We start from the raw sequence: 14,843 nt of genomic DNA on the forward strand, positions 1-14,843 counted from the left end.
TCATGTTTATTTATCCTATAGTTTTTCCAACATTCATCAGCAATTTGTTTCATAAAAATGTTCCAAGAATTCCACTCTGAGAGATATTTTTAGGATTCAAAACATTTAAGTCACAAATTTAGCCTTTCTTGTATTATATTGTTATGCCATATACATTTTTTTAATATTCTTTTTCATAATTATTAGAATTTTCTTTGTGTTCGCATGTGTATTAAGCAACTTGTAAGAGATAAGTAAAAAATATCTGATAAATTTATGGTGCTTCTCTAGTACGAATTTTGCAAAAGTGAAACACACTTCACAACATTTTAATTCCTATGGAGTATATTTTCATATGACCATATAAATACATCAAATAAAGTAAAATATTTTACATGGTTTCCTTATATTCGTTTTTCATCTGAGCTCTAACATTGTGTAAATAAATATAACTAGAATATTTTCCATAATCTCTCTAGATTTTGCAAAATATTGGATTTTTAGAAAATACGTGGCACAAAAATAAATTGGTTTCATGTGATGCCCATTCATTTGTATGTAAAAATAATCCACACATTTCTCAATTATTTTAAATTGTAAATAGATCATCGTTAAATGAATTTAATTAACTGAAATCTTTTCTATAGTTTCCTTATTTTTTATAAAAGATGCATAACAAAATTACATTGATTTTCATGTGATGCAAATTCATTTGTCTAAAAATAGTTACATAGTTCATATTTATATATTGTCTATGCAGTATTTTATACATAATATATCTATGTAAAAGAAAGAAAAAGCCAAAAGAATGTTGTTCTCCACCGATATGTGTTTGCATATGCAGCAGCGGATGCGACTTAATAAAGTTTTGATCATGCATGCGTTTGAATGTGTTGCAACATTTGCTGCTGATTTTCTTATTAGCCAAATACATTATGAGAATAAAGCTTTCTATGTAACATCTTATAAAAAATATATTTATGTAAATAAGAAGCAAAATATGTTACAAGAAATTATTTTGTGTATGATGTGTTCGCATGCAAGAGATTTATTTTCTCCCTCTGTAAAGCCAGCACCATTAGGGACGCTTACTTCAACTAGGGTTGTTAATTTCTCCACCTTGTCCCATATCATTATGCCTCGTTTTCTAGGTATGTAGTTGTAGGAACCTCGTAGTCATAGTGGATTTCCAATTGCTCTTTTTGTTATATCTTCCCAAGGCTATGTAACAAAATATACATATATATATATAACAAATTTCCCGAATTTCCATTACTAACGATTACTATATTGTCCAATTGACTACTGCACTTTTCAACCCTTATCCTCAGGTGGCCTCTGGGCCTTATTGTCCAATTGACTACTGTGCACTTTTCAACTCTTATCCTCGAGTGGCCTCTGGGCCTTGATAAGTGGAAATGCCTAAGTAACAAAAAATAGGTATAAAACAAATTTCCCGAATTTGACTACTGTGCACTTTTCAACTCTTATGCTCGAGTGGCCTCTGGGCCTTGATAAGTGGTAATGCCCATTTTTACAAAATATATATATACATATATAACAAAATAGGTTGTAGTCGCTGAATAACTCATCCTCCCGGTAAAGCGGTTCCATCTACTACACGGATATTCAAGTTCTTAAAGATTTTCCAGTGGAGATATTTACACACTCCATTGTGTCGCATTCTATAATAGCCGCCCCCCAACAGGACATTACAACTGGATGTCAGGTGGCTTTGTATATGTTTGCATATATGTCATCAAATTAGATGTATTTGTATAAGAGCCACATATTTCACAATAATAAAGTTTTTCTCAAGTATGTGTTTTCATATGTAGCAACATATTTCGTTTCTGTGTATAAGAAAAGCCACATACTTCACAAGAATATGGTTTCTCTCCAGTATGTGTTCGTAAATGTTGAAACATATTTTGTTTTCGTGCAAAAGATGCGCCACATACATCACAAGAATATGGTTTCTCTCCAGTATGTTCTCGCATATGTTGAGATAAATTAGATTTTCTTGCAGAACAAAAGCCACATATTTCACAAGAATATGGTTTCTCTCCAGTGTGTGTTCGCACATGGGTTGCCAAATCATCTTGGGTTACCCAAGAAAAGCCACATACTTCACAAGAATATGGTTTCTCTCCAGTATGTCTTCGCCTATGTCGCAACATGCTTTGTTTTGTTATAAAAGAAGAGTTACATATATTACAAGAATATGGTTTCTCTCCAGTATGTGTTTTCATATGTTTCAGCATGCCTTGATTTGTCGCAAAAGAAGATTTGCATAGTTTACATGAATATGGTTTCTCTCCAGTATGTGTTCGCACATGCCTTACCAAATCAGTTTGGATTACAAAAGAAAAGCCACATACTTCACAAGTATATGGTTTCTCTCCAGTATGTCTTCGCATATGTTGTAACATTATATATTTGTATGCAAAAGAAGAGCCACATACTTCACAAGAAAATGGTTTATATTCAGTATGTGTTCGCAAATGTTGTAACATATGATGTTTATGTTTAAAAGAAATTCCACATACTTCACAAGAATTTGGTTTCTCTCCAGTATGTGTTTCCATATGTCGCAACATGCTTTGTTTTGTTATAAAAGGAGAGTTACATATATTACAAGAATATGCTTTCTCTTCAGTATGTGTTTGCATATGTTTCTGCATGCTTTGATTTGTTGCAAAAGAAGATTTGCATAGTTTACATGAATATGGTTTCTCTCCAGTATGTGTTCGCACATGTCTTACTAAATCAGTTTTGATTACAAAAGAAACACCACAGACTTCACAAGTATATGGTTTCTCTCCGGTATGTCTTCGCATATGTTGTAACATTAGATATTTGTATGCAAAAGAAGAGCCACATACTTCACAAGAAAATGGTTTATATTCAGTATGTGTTCGCAAATGTTGCAACATGTGATGCTTGTGTTTAAAAGAAATTCCACATACTTCACAAGAATATGGTTTCTCTCCAGTATGTGTTTCCATACTCAACATGGGGTTTCACTGTCATATGCACCCATAAGTGTTATGCTGTTTCAAATCTTCTCTAGTTTGGTTTCCGCTGATTAAGTCTAGGAATAAGAGAAATACACTTAAAGTTAATAGGTATTGGTTTTCTTATACATCATAAAAAATCCTTTTTGATTAAGGAAAATATTGTAGGCTTTAAAATGATTTCTTTCATTTCAGAGTTTTACCCATTTAGATTTGTTTTCTTCTATTGATTGCTGCATATTCTGCAAAATAAAAACAATAAAAAATAATTTCATGAAAAGATATTAAATATATGCATGTTTTGCGAACAAAATATTTTTTGAGATTAAGGTATAAGCACAGTTTTTTTTAAATAAAAATAGGCTTCAGTATAGTCAATTAAAGGCAAAAATTAAAAGTTATCTCCGATATTATTAAGTCTTTAAAAGTACAAGAATATTTTTGCAATGCTTATCCATCAAGAAAATGAATGGATTCATTTTGTATAGATAATATGGAACTAAATATAGATAAATTTTCACAAAACTTTAAAAGTAGCATCCAAAATGTAATGTTTTAAATATAATTTACAAATCTTATTTGGTTTACAAAAGAAATAACTTCTTCCTAATATTTTAAAAGTGCTAATCATTTATTGATGATCTTCAAAAACTGTTGCAAAACGCGTACTGCATCCTGGATGTAAGGGCTATGAATTGTATCAAGTTTAAAGGAAACTATGGAGGTAGTTAAGTTTATGTCTTCATATTATATTTAAATTTCTGCATTTTAGTACCAGGCATGAAAGCTAGAAATAGTGAGGCAATTCCAAAAATCTAGCACTTTGAGTGAAAAACTATTAGAATAGAAGATTTTCTTGCATCTAATGATCTCAACAGTGATGGCGGAATTTCGATGTTTGTCCGGTAAGTAATATATACATTTTATGATTATATACATTGAAGGAGTCCTAATGCTATGAGTTCATCAGAGCACAATTCATTAAAGTATGTCCCATTATTTGGATTCGTTAGATTACTTATCTTGATTCTCACTGTCACATTTAGGTTGATGTAACCTCCAACCTTCTTCAGCTATATCTTGTTAAACTCGGAAATTTGGACAGAATTTCAAACAGAACCCTATCTTTACTTCACGTGGGGTGCATGCTCTAGTTTTCTCAGCCATGACTGGATAGAGGTTCTAAGCAGTTTTCAATCACCCACACTGAGAATTGAACCTTCAACAATCAGGAGGATATCATGTTTACAATTGATTTTTCCAAGTACTTTAACCACTGTGCCACAAGTCCTTGCAAACAGTCCTAGTAAGAATTTGGGTTAGGGTTAAACCTTTTTGTTCTAGTTGTACATACCACTATTACTAATCATTATTACTATAGCTATTTTATGTATCATTCTACTAATACTGTGCACAAGGAGCTGAGACACAGTGGTTAGAGTATTTGGAGAAATCAATTGTAAAAGTGATATTCTTTTGAAGGTTGAAGGGTCAATCAATGCAGACGACCAAAAAATACAATTGTAAATTACTCAAGAACTCTATCCAGTGATGGCTGATGGAATGAGAGCATACTACTTCAGTGACGTAAATAAAAGATTCCGGTCAAAATTCTGTCCAATTCCCAAGTTCAGTAGCTTAATTAGGAGTTTCAAATAAGCAGTTGCCTGTATTTGCTGATTAACACCTCTAAGGGTTTATGGCTTTCCTTCCTACCTTCAGTTCAAGGTTACTCATGTCTTCTATGTAAGAAATATTCTATGAGTTTTTGGATAGTCTGTTCAAGTATTCATTTCAAAATCATTTAATAAAAATTGCATGATTATCCAGAAATTTACAGATTTATAAAAAGTCGATCTTCAGTCAATTAGAAAACTAACGAGCTATTGATATGCAGAACTGGACAGAAGGCAAGAAATGCAATATTTTTTGTTATTTTTTATTTGCATAGAAAAAATGTTTTGTAATAATTTATAAAAAATGAAAAAGTATACCTTAATTTCAATATTTCTGAAGATTATAAAAAGTACATTAAGTACCCATATTTTTGTAATAAAAGCGGACATGCTTATCTAATAATATATTTTAATGTGCACAATTAAGATTTTACGTTTCTCTAAAATATCCATACTAAACTTGGGATTAGTTTTAAATTCAGTAATACTCTGAAGTTATTGATGACGTCTGTTTAACTATATTTTTCCTTATAATATAAAAACCTTTGTAAAAAATTATTAAAATCTTTTTTGTATTTCAGTATGAACTACCTACTATGTCAATTTTATTGATTCTCTGAAAATATTATTTAAATGATAATGGATAGGGAGTGTGATGCAATTCCCGTCTATTTTTTGCAGTACTGTCCATCCATATTTCTTTCAATTATTTGTTAGTAGAAATTATTCCATTTTTAGAAGTTATACTTTTAGTGGCCCAAAATCTCAATTTTTTCATTTTTAAAATTTTCAATATCATAAAAACACTTCTTATGACACAAAGATTTAATTCACGGGAAGGAAGAGACTGATATGGCAATAATTGAGCTGGTCAATTCTGTCAACAAATTCTTGTACACATGTACCACATAGAAAGTTTTCTAGTTATCAGGGAAGCAACATTCAGCAAAGCATTTCTTGTAGAGTTTGAGGACTTGGGCTAGCTTAGCTGAGTATTAATTAATACAGCTGGGATGAGGTCAGGTGCACACACTTGGCAGTGTCTAAGGTTTTTAATGATATCGCAAACATGAGATCATCAAGTGTGCAAGGATAGTTGAACAATGTTAAATGAATCAGGAGAGAATGAGATTTGCTATATTCCGTGTTTGCTTTGCACCATTCAGTTTTATCACTGGAAAATTGTTTGGCAGAAAGAGAAAATATATTTCTTCATGTGAATCTCAGGTGTGTTTTTTATCTTCTCAATCAGCCATTTTATTGTACATTGTTTTTTGAGCGATGGCTCCTTAATTGGTGCTGGGAAATCACAAGCTGATCGGCATTTCTGAAAGGATTACGAACATGTGTCACCCAATCGTTAGGTACCCTAGTTAGGAATAGATCTATTAGTATAGCTTGTTTATCTTCACCTTCTGAGAGGCAAGTCGAAAATAGGATTGTGTAAGGAATTGAGCCATATAGAAACTATGAGTGCAGTATCCTACTTCGAGAAACCAAACATATTACTGTGGTGGACATTAAAAACACCAAACACGTATACGTGAGCATTATTATCTGGGCTACTTTTAAGCTTCAAGGGAGGTGAATTGGTTATCTAAGGTAAGTGCTGCATCTATACTTTTAGAGACATGGTCGATTAGGATACAGTGCTCAGTCATAGGACAATGTTGAAGATTTTTATTTTGGATGTCATTTAATTTTTGCTTAGGATTGCATTATATAGTGTAACCCGGATATAAGAGACTCGATATGAGATAACCCCAGATATAAGACATATTTTCTCTGGTACCCGTCCTCTCTGATGTAAGAAAGTTCATTTTCAGAGACAGTGTGATGTTGTAAATCAGTCAGAGGTGAGTTAAAGAGAGAGTGAAGTTCAATAACTTAATTTTGACCAGTCTAGATGTAGTACTTACCAACAAAACAAACGCCCACGTGTTTGTGCCTTGTGTAGGCATGCGTGACAACAAAACTTGGGTTTTTATAAGCGGAAGTCTCAAGGTTGTCAGGAATCTCCGGGCATATACGCAAGAGGAGGGATTGAGAGAGTGGTATAAAAGGCAGGTCGAGTGAGAATGTTGTTGTTGTTGTCATTGGACGTTACAGTAATGCGTGCGTTAGCAGTTGATTAAGACGTTGTTTTTTTTGTGTTAAGTCGCGCAACTTGGTGAAGGTCATATAAGTCGTGCACCTCGGTGAAGGTGAAGGTCATACTAGAGACACGGTGTGTCCGACCTGTGTCTGTAGGAGTCACCCTCTACTTTATCATTTTGCTTTGTGTGTCTAAGGATAGCCCATCTGCTTTTTTGTTGACTTTGTTTCTTGTTGAATTTATTTGGACAGCACTTTCACTTTACCCACTGTTCTGTTGAGTCAGAAGTTAATTTTGCCACTGAAAACTGGTTGCTTGCGATCGTTGTTATCATTGCGATTAGTGATTTCAGCGTCAGCATCTCAACAAAAACTCTGAGCATTTCTAAACAGTTGGAGCTCATCGATGATGTCAAAGTAAAGAAACTCAATGCGGCCAAAAAGTATGGAATTGGTTATTCAACAGCAGCAAAAATTCTCAAGAAAGAAGACGATCTCTGTTCTTGCATGCAAAGGAACATAAAAGCAAGCCAATATCGTTTTTCAAAAAAATTCATGGCGAATCAATGTCAGCAGATTATGGTTCTATCAACAAATGGGTGACAAACGTTTTGCCACAACTTTGATATGATCCAAAAGATGTTTGGAACTATGATTAAACGTGACTTTTCTAACAAGCCATGCCATCTGGATCATGGTGACTAGCCAGCGACGAACAGTCAAATAGGACAAAAGACAGACTCATGATGCTTCAGTTCACATGGCAGTGAGAAGCAAGCTGTAGTTGTTGATAAGTTGGCAAAACCACTGCTTTAAAAATGGCAAAACTCTGCCAGTTTCTTACTTCATTAATGATAAGGTCTGGATGACTAGTCAGCTGTTTACTCATATTATGAAAACGCTTATTCGAAAAATCATTGCTCAAAATCGAAAGATTATTCTGTTTTAAGACAATGGAACTTTTCATAACTTACTGCTGGTTACAAATCTGTCAAACATCAAATTGTCGCTCATACTACAAAAGACCATCAGTCTCATTCAAACTTTGGATCAAGCCATCATTTGTTAATTCAAAGTGTATTATCATTGGAAACTTGTTCAAATGCAAATAGCAGTGATCGATGCTACACTGCCACTGCTGCTGTCCAAAGTGGTCAAGCAGATCACTGTTTTGAAGGCCATGCACATGATAAAATGAGCACTTTTCATGGTCAAACTGTCAACAATTCAAAATTCTTTTAAATAGGCCAGTTTTGTCATTGAATCACAGGCTGAAATGGAAGAAATACTTGACGAAAATTACCAAGTTTCTCCACTTCGGGTATAGAGCAAACAGATTTTGACAAATTTATCAGCTTAGATGATGATACACAGACATCACACGTGGTATAAAATCAGATGATCAAGATTTTGATGAAGATGATGATGCTGAAAGCACAAGTTCTGAAGTTTCTGAAAGTGACAAACCAGTGCCAAATTCTTTGGTTGCATTAAATGTGCTTGAAACTCTGACAGCCTACTTTGAAGCAAAAAGCAGTAATACTGATAGCGCATTGAAAATGATTTATAGACTGAATGAAAGTTTTCATGATGCTAGCAAAGAGATTTTTGTACAATCGTTTTAATCATAATAGTTTTCATGAATTTTTGTTTGTCAAATAATTTACACTGCTAAACTACAGATCTGCCTATATATATATACATATATATATTCGATTAGTGGAAATTGTATAGAATTACCGGCCCTCATGCAGTTTAGATAAACCAGAATATAAGGAAAATACAGGAGCATATATTCTGGGCTCCACCGCCTGTAGAATGTAATTTGATTATTGTAAAAGATTTTTTAAAATTAAATTATTGTTTGATTATTAATTACTTAATTATTATGGAAAATATAATTATTGTTAAAAATATTTTTCCAATTAAAAAGGTTATATTTAAGTAAAGAAAATTGATGAACTGTTGAAAGTTAAACATTTTACTTAATTTTAAAATTATGTTTATTTAAGAAAAATACCTGTATTTCCAAAATTTCTGTATTTAATAAAAACCATTTTAAAAAAATTGTTTATTTAATAAAAATCATTTAATAAAAGATTTATGTATTTAATAAAAATCATTCAAATAAAGCATTCCTGTATTTAATGAAAATCATTTAATGAAAAGTTTCTATATTTAACAAAAATAATTTCATATTTATGTATAAAGTACATATAAATACATATAAATATTCTGTATTTAATAAAATCTTTTAATAAAAAATTGTTTTTAATAAAAATGATTCAACAAAAGTTTCTGTACTTAGTAAATCAGTTTAATGAAAAACTCAGTATTTAATAAAAATCATTTAATAAAAGATTTCTACATTTAATAAACATCATTTAATAAAAGATTTCTACATTTAATAAAAATCATTTAATAAAAAATTTCTGCATTTAATAAAAAATCATTCAATAGAAAATTTCTGTATTTAATATATATCATTTAATAAAAAATTTGTGTATTTAATTATAATAATTTTAACAAATATTATTGTATTTATTAAAATTATTTAATAAAAATCATTTATTAAAAGATGCCCTACAACCTCTCTCCCACAGAAGAGATGTTGCGAGCCTATCTTTGTTTTATTATTATTTCCATGACAAGTGCTCGTCCGAGTTCCAATCTCTGGTCCTCCCCTCGCTAATCTTTCACGATAAAGACCAGTCTAGCTGAAACCACTGTAAATAATTTTCCCCATTCTTTATTTGTGTTTAAATCAAAACATAGATTCCATGAACAAAACTTCTTTCTTAGAAGTGCACGCCTGTGGAACTCTCTTCCGTTTGCCTGTTTCCCACTTGACTCCAAAACTTTTAAGGATTAACAAAAACAACTTTTTTCTATTTACACAAAACTTTTTAGTGTAAGTAACAAAACAAACGTATTTAAACAAAATATATTTAAATGAATGGGTATCTTTCTGAGTGCATTTTTTAAAAATATGTTTACAGAACTTTTTAATAAAAGCAACAATAATAATAATTAATATAATTATATTAAAAAAATGTTAAAAATAAAAAGAATGAACTATATTAATGACAAAACATTAGAAACTGAGAATTTCAGTCACTAAACTTACTTGTATTTAATTTGCCCTTGTATAATAGTAAGCAAATAGCAAGTTTTCTTTAAAAATAAAAATGATAAAAAGATTTGTATTACACTTCATCTTTATAAAAAATAAGTTATAAAAGATATGTGAATAAAATATATTTTTTAAATCTTGATTATTTATACTTGTTGCTTATATTTGTGATTTTATTATGCAAAAAATTGCCTCAGTCTAGAAGGATTTCTCCTTCACTGACCACCTACATACATAGCACTTTAAATAAATGTTGAATTGTATTAAAAACGCACGAAACAAAATTTAAAAAACACACACACACTGTACATAAAAATCAATCTTGGTTGCAAAAATCCGAACAAGTCAGTTATTTTATATTTGTTTTTGCCATTAAAAGTTTGGTTATAATAATTTTATTTACATTTTTTTTTTAAATTATGTATTTTTTAATTGACACCATCTGAAATTCTCAGTTATAACGTCGGCTTATCTATTTATTTGGTATTATTTAACAACCTGGCCTAGTGTAGTATAAACACCCCCAACCACCCCATGTTAAGAACGGTTTTTGGAATAAACCCCCCTAACCTCCCCATGTTAAGAACGGCTTTTGAAGTTGGGGGTGTTTATTCTGAAAGCCGTTCTTAACACAGGGAGGTTGGGTTGTTTATAATACACTGGGGTACGTCGTAAAAATATACCATTTATTTACATTTATATTATTATTATTATTATTATTATTATTATTAAAAAGTTCTGTAAATATATATAAAAAAACGCACTCAGAAAGATAAATACTTCATTTTATTAACTTACATTAAAAAGTTTTGTGTAAATAGAATTTTTTTTTTTAATCCTTAAAAGTTTTGTAAATATTTAATATTAAAAAAACATGTTTTGTAAATAAATATATTTTTTTAAATCTTAAAAGGTTTTGTAAATATATTTTTAAAAAATCTTGCTTGCGAACATTCGACCATGTCTGCTATGTGACGAGTTTACAAACAACCAACGGCAATGTCAAGGTCGAACAATCAGTGTCACTTGAAAGTGTTTGCCAGTATTTGTCGGAGTATCAAATCTTTACTTGATCCCAATTTAATAAAAAAAAAATTCTGTATTTAATATAAAAAATTCTGTATTTAATAAAATCATTGAATAAAAATTTCTGTATTTAATAAAAAAATCTGTATTTCATAAAAACATTTAATTAAAAAATTCTGTATTAAATAAACGTATTTAATAAAAAATATTGTGTATTTAATAAAAGTCATTTAATAAAAAAATTTCTGTATTTAATATAAATCATTAAATAAAAAATTCTGTATTTAATTAAAATCATTTAATAAAAAATTCTGTATTTAATAAAAAAACCGTTGAATAAAAAAATTCTGTATTTAATAAAAATCATTTAATAAAAAAGTCTGTATTTAATGAAATCATTTAATAAAAATACTGTATTTAATAAAAATCATTTAATAAAAAATTCCGTATTTAATAAAAATTATTTAATAAAAAAATATTATGTATTTAATAAAATCATTTTATAAAAAATATTATGTATTTAATAAAAGCATTTACTAAAAACAGTATGTATTTAATAAAAACATTTAATAAAAAGTATTGTGTATTTAATAAAAATAATTTAATAAAAAAATTATGTATTTAATAAAATCATGTAATAAAACATATTCTGTATTTAATAAATATCATTTAATAAAAAATATCCATATTTAATAAAAATTATTTGATAAAACAATTTCCGTATATAATAATATCATTTAATAAAAAATATTGTTTTCTAACATTGTTTTACTTTAATTCTATTACGTCAATTTCAATATTGTTCTATTTTAAGTTTTAAATTCTGTTACAATAATTACATTAATTTCAATATCCCATCAAATTACAATCTTACAATCGTTCTAGTCCAAATATCTCCACATATTTTCCTTATATTTTGCTTTATCTAAACTACAAGAGGCCGAATTCCCGGTCTTTGTTACATGCAAATTAGAGATTTTTTTTTTACAAGGTGGTCACCACTTATCAAAGCCAGGAAGCCACTCAGAGATAAGGGTTATTGTAAGTACAGTACGTTAGTGTGGAGATTTAATAAAGTGTCTACTTAAGGGAGCGGTTCATCATGAATTTGTTTACGTTGGACTTGAAGACATCCAGGTTGTAGTCAGGTGGGAAGCAGAAAGATGGAACAGAATTCCACAGGCGTGCAGTTCTAAGAAAGAAGCTTTGTTCATGGAATCTACGTTTTGATTTAGGCATAGATAAAGAGTGGGGAAAGTTTTTGACAGTGGATTCAGCTAGACGGGTGTTTTTTGTAAAAGATTGGCGAGGGAGGACCAGAGACTGGAGTTCAGACGAGCAACTGCCATGGAAATAACGATAAAACAAAGACAGGCTTGCAACGTCTCTTCTGTGGGAGAGAGGTTGCAGGGAAGAGAAAATAGCATCCCCACTAAGCCACGAAGTCTATTTTGTACTCTGTCAAGGCAGGATAGGCTCTTTTTATGGCAGCAGTATTCCATCCTTGGACGTACTTGGCTTTTATATAGATAGAGAATGGCACCAGTAGTGAGATATCTTCTGGAGCGGTAGAAGGATCTTTCTAGCGACCTTGGCAACAGACTTGATGATGTACGTGTTCCATTTCAGATCAGGAGTAAAGGTCAAGCCCAGAAGCTTGTCAAAACATGGGGCTTCTCCTAGACGAGAGCCATCCATTTCAATTGATGCCAGATGGGGATGAGCGTTGATGATATAAAGATATTGTCTCATTTCTATATCAAAATCAAAGAGAATCATAATAGTTCACACACGTCCTCGAAGCAAAAGGGGGCCCATAAAAACAATTAAATTCAAGGGTACTAGTGCACTCATTGATCCGTGCTGAAATAATAACGTTATTATTTAAAAAGCCATTCTTAACATGGTAAGGGGGTGTTTTGTACCTATTCTGTACTTTAACCTTACAATTGAATAAAAAAAAAACATATAATAAAACTTTAATTAAACTTGGAAATACGATTAAATAAATAGCACGGATCAGTAAGTGCATTAACACCAATTCAAGTATAACTTACCTTTCAGTTGATAAATTGCTTTCAAGAAAAAAACGATTATAAATTTGTTAATTAATTCGAAACGAGCGAGTTTGACGGGTGGAAGTCTAAATTTAAGATGGCCGTCGGAAAAGCAACTGCGCAGAAAATTAAAGAATAATTTAAACTTACCATTGCGAAACTGTCGAACTTTTCAATGAATATTAAGGATAAAATTATTATTTAATTTATTGCAAAGTTTAATGTTGACAAAACTAAATAGCACAGGGCCGATAAAATTTCATTTTGTCCGGTTGACGTTTTTAACTTGCGTTGTTGTGTATTTGAAACATGCAAAAAATTTATGTCAACACAGAAGAAAAGTGACTTTTTTTGTCATTGAAATGTTTTTAGTAACAAAAATAACTAATAGTGAAAATATTTTTTGTCTGAATATAAAATAAATTCAATTACTTATTAACTATTTTTTGTCAAAATTGAACTGAAATGAACAAATTTCCAACAAAACGTTATAATAAAAAGACTCAAATAATAATAAAAACAGTCCAATCACACAAATGAGTCATCGTTACCCCCCACCCCCGTCGCCCCTTCCGCTGCTATAGCCGAACTTTTAACTTTAATACGTAGAGGCAGCTCATAGAGGACTGACCTGTTTATGTGCACCTCCGCTGGGCGCTGCTGCTCCGTTTACAGTCAACATTGAAAGTCTCTCTTTGTAAAATAGAAAGTTTTCTAAAGCAGTGCTTTCCAACTGAGATTTAAAAACCCGCTAGATCAGGAAGAAGAAATCTCCAGATTGCCGTCTGAAATTTTCAAAAACCGTGAATTCGAACCAAAAAGAAAAATCTCCAAAAAGGTAATACCCCCCCCCCACACTATATTTTAATTTCCTACGCTACATAAAGATATCAAAGATTTAAAATACGGGGAGATATTTGGACTACACCATTTGTAATTTGACCTATTTACAATGCTTCCCCACGAGACAGAGTTAAACACCAGGGTCGTTTTTTAACGTAAATTCGTTTTATGATATGAAGAAATTACTAGGTGGACAGGAAGTGGGTACTCATTTTACGTTAAATTAATATAGGAAAGCGATCCCCCACTTTTTGAAAAGGTAATTTCGGTATTATTATACAAACACCGTGACAGCGTTAGGGTTAGGGTTAGGGTTTAGGGTTAGGGTTAATTCGCTGTCACGGTGTTTGTATAAATTTACCGTAATTTCTTCATATCATGAAAACTACCGCCCCAAATTTAAATGTGATATTCGTTTTCAGCACCACCGAAACCTTTAAACGTCGTCATTTAAAAGTTTTTTGGGGAGTTGGAAAGAAACTTGACATTGACCAAATTTTTTATTGTGTAATATTTAAAACATTGATCAATACAAATAATACGTGGGTTAACAAATAAAAACAAAGAAATAATTAAATATAAAGTTTTACAATGATTAAATGTGTTTTATTTTATAATTTCAAAGATTTATTTTATAATTTTAAATTTTAAACAACGAACAATACAAATAATACGTTGGTCAACAAATAATTAAAAAAATAATGACAGATAAAGTTTTAAAATGATTAAATGTGTTTTACTTTATAATTTAAAATTTTTATTTTATAATTTAAAATTTTAAATATTGAACAATACAAACAATACGTTGATTAACAAATAAAAAAAGAAAGAATGCAAGATGAAGTTTAAAATTCTTTTGAATTCTATTTTTTTTTTATTTGGTAAACAACGTGATTAATTTAAATTAAATTTTAATCATAGCATTACATTTTCAATAATCACGTAAATATAAACATACGTTTGTTTACATTAAACCCTATATACCGGTGCGGATTCAACGTGTCCCCTTTTGTGGTAA

General features: G+C 30.5%; 1 long non-coding RNA gene across 1 annotated transcript; it reads right to left on the bottom strand.

The window, feature by feature from the left end:
- Positions 1-188: 188 nt before the first annotated feature.
- On the bottom strand, positions 189-13,517 carry LOC145279079 (uncharacterized). Its single transcript, XR_013868392.1, has 2 exons — positions 12,983-13,517; positions 189-3,238 (listed from the first exon to the last, which is right to left on the bottom strand). It is a non-coding gene; the product is annotated as an uncharacterized LOC145279079 (long non-coding RNA).
- Positions 13,518-14,843: the final 1,326 nt, after the last annotated feature.

This window comes from Euprymna scolopes, chromosome 1 (assembly GCF_053919585.1).
Source record: "Euprymna scolopes isolate OS-2025 chromosome 1, ASM5391958v1, whole genome shotgun sequence".
Lineage (NCBI taxonomy): Eukaryota > Metazoa > Mollusca > Cephalopoda > Sepiida > Sepiolidae > Euprymna > Euprymna scolopes.